Source organism: Linepithema humile, chromosome 1, assembly GCF_040581485.1.
Source record: "Linepithema humile isolate Giens D197 chromosome 1, Lhum_UNIL_v1.0, whole genome shotgun sequence".
Classification (NCBI taxonomy): domain Eukaryota; kingdom Metazoa; phylum Arthropoda; class Insecta; order Hymenoptera; family Formicidae; genus Linepithema; species Linepithema humile.
Genome location: NC_090128.1, coordinates 5,910,842 through 5,917,634, shown reverse-complemented (window position 1 = coordinate 5,917,634; position 6,793 = coordinate 5,910,842).

The window sequence follows — 6,793 nt, the reverse complement described above, 5'->3', positions numbered from 1 at the left end:
TGAGCACTTTATATTCGTCTTCTATAATCCTATTTTGTTGAATTTACACAAAAATAAAAAAAAAAAAAAAAAATAAAAATAAAAAAAAAAACAATATTTATAAAATTTAAAAAAATATACAGTATTGATTCCCGTAATTTTTGAAATACGAAATAATTAAAATAAAAGTCGAAATTTATTGTTTGAGAAATCGATTCTCTTAATAAAAGAGCGAACTGAGCGAAGCCATCTCGTTGTCACTTCGTCTCAGGAACAATTAAGTAAGTTGCAGTTAAGTTACCGGTGATTGCAATTGCGAGGAGAGCGATTTGGGCAGACTGAAACTCGCTGGAAAACTACGGCAACAGCTTCTAACTCGAAAGTGCCCGCGGTACTCTGCGTACTGCCGCAGACGTTCGCCGAAAAGAGAGAGGGAAAAAGCGCTCGGCGCGATCGATCGCACGAAGATTAACATTTACATACGCAACAATTGTACGCTGCGTAGCTTGGTATGGCACGCAGCGTAATTCTGTATACCGCGATGTATTCGAACAGAGAATAGCATGTCGGAGTTTCTAATTAACGCCCGTCGCAATTAACAGCGCTCCGGCTAATGACCGAATTGCTGTTTGCGTCCCAATCGCTGACAGAGTAATTTTGATTAATTATAGGCGCGGTAATGCCGACCGTGACCGTAGCGGAACATCGGCTTTGCGTTCGCAACAATACGCGCGCTTAGCGCGATGTGCATTTCGCGGATTGCACTTGCTCGGCTTCGTGACGTTTCTACGCGAGAAGTGAATGTATATGTGAATCGAACGAGAAATATATTCGAGAATAACGTTATTAAATACATAATGATCAATATTAGCGTCGGACAGATAAAATTATTTTTTTCGTCGATAAAATACCTAATTAAAAATTATTCGTTGCGCAATATTGAATATTGCATGATTATATATAAATATATCATTGAAAAGAATGAAAAGTTAAGCTTCAAAAGTTAAATTTCAAGAGAAAGTAAAAAGATAATTTAAAGAATTCACTGAAAAGACAATTTTCAGTGAATAACTTTCATTAATTATAGTGCCATATGGCGACAGATGAAAAACATTCCACATATAAGATTAAAAGATTGATAAAATCTACACGAGAGTATATTTTTGAAGGCATATATGAAAATTATTCTACATTTATCTTTCCACCAAACAATAATTGTATCTTAAAATATGAAAGAGAAATTTTTTGCATTTCTATTTCTTTTTGAGATTTTTTTGACGTTTAATGTGTATCATCGATGCAGAATTTTCTGTTTCAAATAAGCAATTTACATACTTTACTACGCGATACAATACACTTTGCATACTTGCACGTAATATAAAGTGAGAAATTTTTTTGCGCGAAATTTCGCAGAAAGTACGTTCAAGAGAGGGGAGACGAAAAAGGGCAAGAAGAAGATGAAGGAATACCGGACTCGGCGCAAAGGTCTCACTCAGCAATCTCGTCACGTTTCGATGCTACTGGGGGGTGTTCACGGCATGTGGTCTCACCATCCCTCTGCCCTTTTTCCACCTTCCCCACCGCTCTCGCACTTCCTAGCAAACAGGGTTCCTTTATCCTCTTTGTTCCTACTTTCCCCTGCGTCCGTAGCTCTTCGTCTATCTTTACGCCCCTCTGCCGATGGGGGCACGTTTCATTCGGTGAGTGCTCCCCCCGGACCTCGAACCGACCAAAGCTGGTCTCTCTACCCTTGTTATAAATACTAATTGCTCTATACGAACGTTCGAAATGTGTTTAACGTTTCTTTGGCACGTGATTCCTTCGCCACCCCTTTCTCTTTTTCACGCTTCTCTCTCCCCCCCTCCTCCTTCTCCCTTCCCTCCCTGTTTTTCTTTCTATTTTTCTCCACTCATCGCGACTTAGGAATGGTTTTTCTCTTTCCGCTCTTTGTAATTTCGATATTACAAACGCAATTAGGATTTCACTTTGATAATTCATCAAGCTTAGTAGTTTGTTTTTCTAACAATTTTCTCAAATACGCCAAGAGAGGATAAGATTTAAACTATTATAAAATCTTATTGTAATGCAAAAAAACTATAGCGTATTTTATGCAATTATCTTGAAAGTGTATAATTTTTATTGTAACATACACACATACGTAATGTAATCGAAAAAGTAATGCATACATTTTTCTCTGATTTTTGTTTGTGGTTTTTATGTATTAATTTTGGATTGCATCACATATACATATGTATGTATTTTTTTGTTAATACGCTTGAAATAAACTATTTTTTATATCTATTTTCACAAATATAAATTTTGATACAAATAAAAAAAAAAATGGTTTTAGTTTTGAAATGTGAAATAAAAATATTCTACTAACTCAAATATTAGAATTTTTATCCTTTTAGTGAATAAAAGTTTTTCGTTAAAAGTCCTAATAATGTTAGAAAAAGAATAATTTTAAATTATTTCAAATTAATTATCTAAAGAGTTTGTCAAATAAAAATTTCACTAAAAATTGAATTTTTAATCGTTTGGAATTTACTTTGAGAAAATAAATTTCTTAATATGACTTCTTGGAAAGTTATTTTTTAGTAGATTTTATAGCAACTCGTATGTATACGAGTCACCATCGATACCTTCAAAATTGGTATGGCAAAATTTGTATAGTACTTGCAATACAATCGATAAATAGAGAACGCAACAAGCGCCGGAATGATTGTATATATATTTATCTAGGAGCTACTATGTCGCGTCTGGATTTAATCGATTATCTGCGCGGTATTGGCGGACGTACATATATCTTGCATCACACGAGCTAACCAGCTGGTTGGTTGGTAGTCGTTACCTGAGATCATCCATCTATCCTAGGATACGGTAGATAGCGGAGAGATTGCTTTCGCTTTAACTGGATACAAGCAAACATATACACATGACTTCGTATGCGTGCGAATGCATGGGGAGGAACAAGATCATCCTTGCTCGTCGCATTGCTCGTGAATACGTATAGTGATTGATATCAGCTCGTACGTATGGACTAATATGGACATATCTAATGACATCACGTATTTTGCGCGACTATATCTGCATCTCGGCTCGCATAGCTCGCTCCGATAAGTAAATAAAATTCGATACTAGTTTTAATAAATCAACATCCAAAAACCATGCATGAACATTACAAAGAAAAGACAATTTAAACCCTCATCTCAATATCTCCACATTGCTTTGAGTTAACATTGCTTTAAGTTACATTTAAAATTATAATCAACAATATATTATATAATAAATTTCGACTTTGCTTTTGTGTCAATGTTATGATTATCATCAAATATTGTTTCATTTTATAAAATTAATAAAAATATAAAACAAATAACTCTGAAAAATTACAAAATCAACAATTGCGTTTATAAAAATCTGATCACGAATGTCAATTCGATTAAATTACTTTCGACATTTTGATGCAAATTCATCAGAACACTTATCCACGTTAATCCTTAAATCCTTTCTTTTTAGACGTTTTCCTTCAAGCCATTTTTTTGGATTTACTCGATCGGGCGAGGGATGTAGGGCGTTGAAAAGTCGTCAGATAATAGATTAGTCGACTGACAGATGGTTAGCTACACTACGGAAAGGGAGATACCACGGTGTCGGATTTAACGGAGGCTGAAAGAGCAGCCGGATAGTCGGGCACGACGGTATATCTCTCGGCTTTTCTCTCGTTTATTTTTTCTCTCTTTCTCTCAAGCTACCTCTTGTTCAACTCGAGTTTCTAGTTTGTATCTCTCTCACGGTCTTATGTAAGAAAAACAGGCAATTACAAGCTTGGTAATGTGACGCTATTTACACTGACTTTTATTACACAATTTTGACACGTCATTCGATCTCAGGACGTACAGAATATTGATTCTTCCGACGACGAGGAGTCACGAAGGATATTATGTAAAAACCTATGGTATATATATATTCACACTCTCTGAGTTATATATATCAGTATTTTTTTAAAGAGTCTAGTCGACAATTACAGTGAGTGATCTAATGAAAGATACGAGTATTTAACACGATATTCCATAACTTCTTCATTTTACCGAAATTAAATTAAATTTCCATACGGGCAGGACTACGGTCGAGCGAGTTCACGATAGCTAACTACATCTGTCTTCTCTTTGTGGTTCAGTTGGACAGCGTGGCGGCGAGCGTGCGGCGTGCGAAGCAGTCGGAAATAAAAAGAGAAAAAGGCAAGAAAACTCTGTTGTGCGCCGCAACAAAGTACTTCCACCGTGACGTCTTCCATTCTGTTTACGTCGCCATCGATACGTTTATTCGCGCGACTGCCGACTACCCGCAGCCCGTAGTGCCGACGGAAATGACTTGATTAACAGCAAGATTATGTTCGTTATGGAACCGAGAAGTGGTTCCGTTTCGCAAACAAACGGAACAGAATGCCGCGTATCCGTGACGTTGTTATTAGAATTCACGTACCATGAAACTGTGAAATATATTTATGAAAGCAGGAATATCTTCGGAAAAATATTGCAGATTGATCAAACGTGATATTTTAACGAAGAAAGTTTTGCAAATAATTGTATAATTCAACGAGAAAATTTCTATACGATATTACACACGATAATTTGCATAACAAGTAAAAAGATACATACATCAAATATCTTCTTAAATAAATAATGTTCTTTCACTAGAAAATTTTTGTAGATATGTTAACTAAAGAGATAATTACTTTTTAAACAATAATTTTAAGCATTACAGTAATTTGTTGGTAGTTAATAAAATGGTCAATTTCAAAGTTGCAAATTATAAAGTCATCAAGTTGAGTAAATCTGACTCAGGATGTTTTTTGTCTACAGTTTTACAAATTGTAATGTGTTTTCAAGTAAACTCTCAATCTCCCCATCTTTACGATTATGGCGCGTTCATTTTTATTATTATCAAAGGAATCATGACGTAGTTCCCATTTGCGTGATTCCACGCAAACCGCGCCAATGGTACGTCGCGAAGGCCGTCAACGGCGTGTATGGTCGAGGTCCAACGAGGACCGCAATATCTCGCGATAATCAATTCCAGTTCTTTAAATCACGACCGAAAAACTCGATTATCCTGTTTACCTTGGAGCGAGCTGTTCTTTCTGCGGCCTGTAGCGTAACGAATTGTGCGAAATTGCCGCTCAGGTAGCTTCAAATATACAGGGTGGTCCATTTTAATCTGTCCGCGAAATTTTTTATTGTTTGGAAATCGTACACCAAATAAAAAAAAAAGAATTAATAGATTTTCAAGATATTTTATGTGGAATAAAAATTAAAAACTAATGTAAAATGATTTTTTCTTTAAACTTTAGATGCATTGTCATATCTTTAGCATAATGATATGTGTATAAACTGTAAAATTAGGTAATAAAAATACATTAAAATATTTTTAAAAAAATGCAATTTAACTTAAATTTTCCATTGAAGAGTATCATACTATTCGTAATACATTGCTTTTAAATTTAGCTTGAAAGATCGTTTTCGATCAAGTGATTTTTCAAGATCCAATCAAGCGAAAAAAGAAAAACAGTACTGTGTATGTTTTGTACTGAATAAATTTCGTGCCTCGCGTTACAATGTCACAAGGCTGCCGGTGTATTTTCACGAAAGTCCCTCGGGCAACGACGACGGGAATTTTCGCAATAAGGAGTCGCGTTTATTGCTAAAGAAAAACACCCTGTTCTTTACGATCTCGCTTTATGAACAGGTTGAAAAGTTTTTGCAACAATCGTCGATTCGAAGACGCCGTGGGTTTTAAACGCAAGTCGTACGCGGACGCGTATCGAGTTAAACACACCTGTTACACTCTCTCAAAGCGGCCGAATCGCACTAATTCAATTAGCACGTAACGCGTTTTCGCCTGCCAATCACTCGGCCCCACTGGTAAGTAGACTAATTACCCTTTCTTCTCGTCAAGAGAGCCGGCGTGCGCGGCGCAACACCGCTCGCGCACTAATTGAATTTCACGTCTCGCCACTTCGCGGAGTTACCTGCGCAAGGATGCCAGTTCATCGATTCCGTACGATTTTCCCGCAACACTGATCGGTCTGTCGCAATCTATCGCTTTCAGACTTCAATACTTAAGCAGGATTAATCTTCCACCGTCGCGTATACATTAGATATATGATTCAATCTTTTGTATCAAACGTAAACTTAAAGTTAAAATTACGAAATTATTTGTTTTCAGCATCTTGAAGATAAAAATAAAGTTCTTAACCATTAAGATGTTCTCATTAACAATAATGTATATATTTTTCATTGTAATGTTTTCTTATCGTTGTTCGCAGAAAATGGAATTTTAAAAGAAATTTTAAGAAAATTATTTATATGTACACACGTGCGTAAGTTTTTAAAATAATTTGTATAGATTTTCTCGCTTGTGACATCATAATCAAAACGGTAAAAGAGAAGATTTTTGAAAACATTTAAAGTGTTGATTTCCAAAAAGATTGTTAGTTTAATCTCCCTTAGAGTATGTCTCTGTTTTCAATTTACCTTACAGCCTTAATATAGCAGGTCACGAGTGAATTATGCAAACTGCGGCGCATTAACTTCTGCACAAGACTGGCTAGTGCCCGCGTGTAAAATAATTTACAACGTTTCCGAGTCAACGAACAAGCGCCCAGCGCGCGCGTGGAGAAAAAAAGATAAAATAAACGGAGCAAACAGGACGAAAAAGAGGAAAAGCGAAACGGAGAACGGGAGCGCGGCGAATTAGGAGAGAGAAAGAAGGAGGAAGAAAGAGAATATACGTAGGAATTGCGTTAGATAAAGAA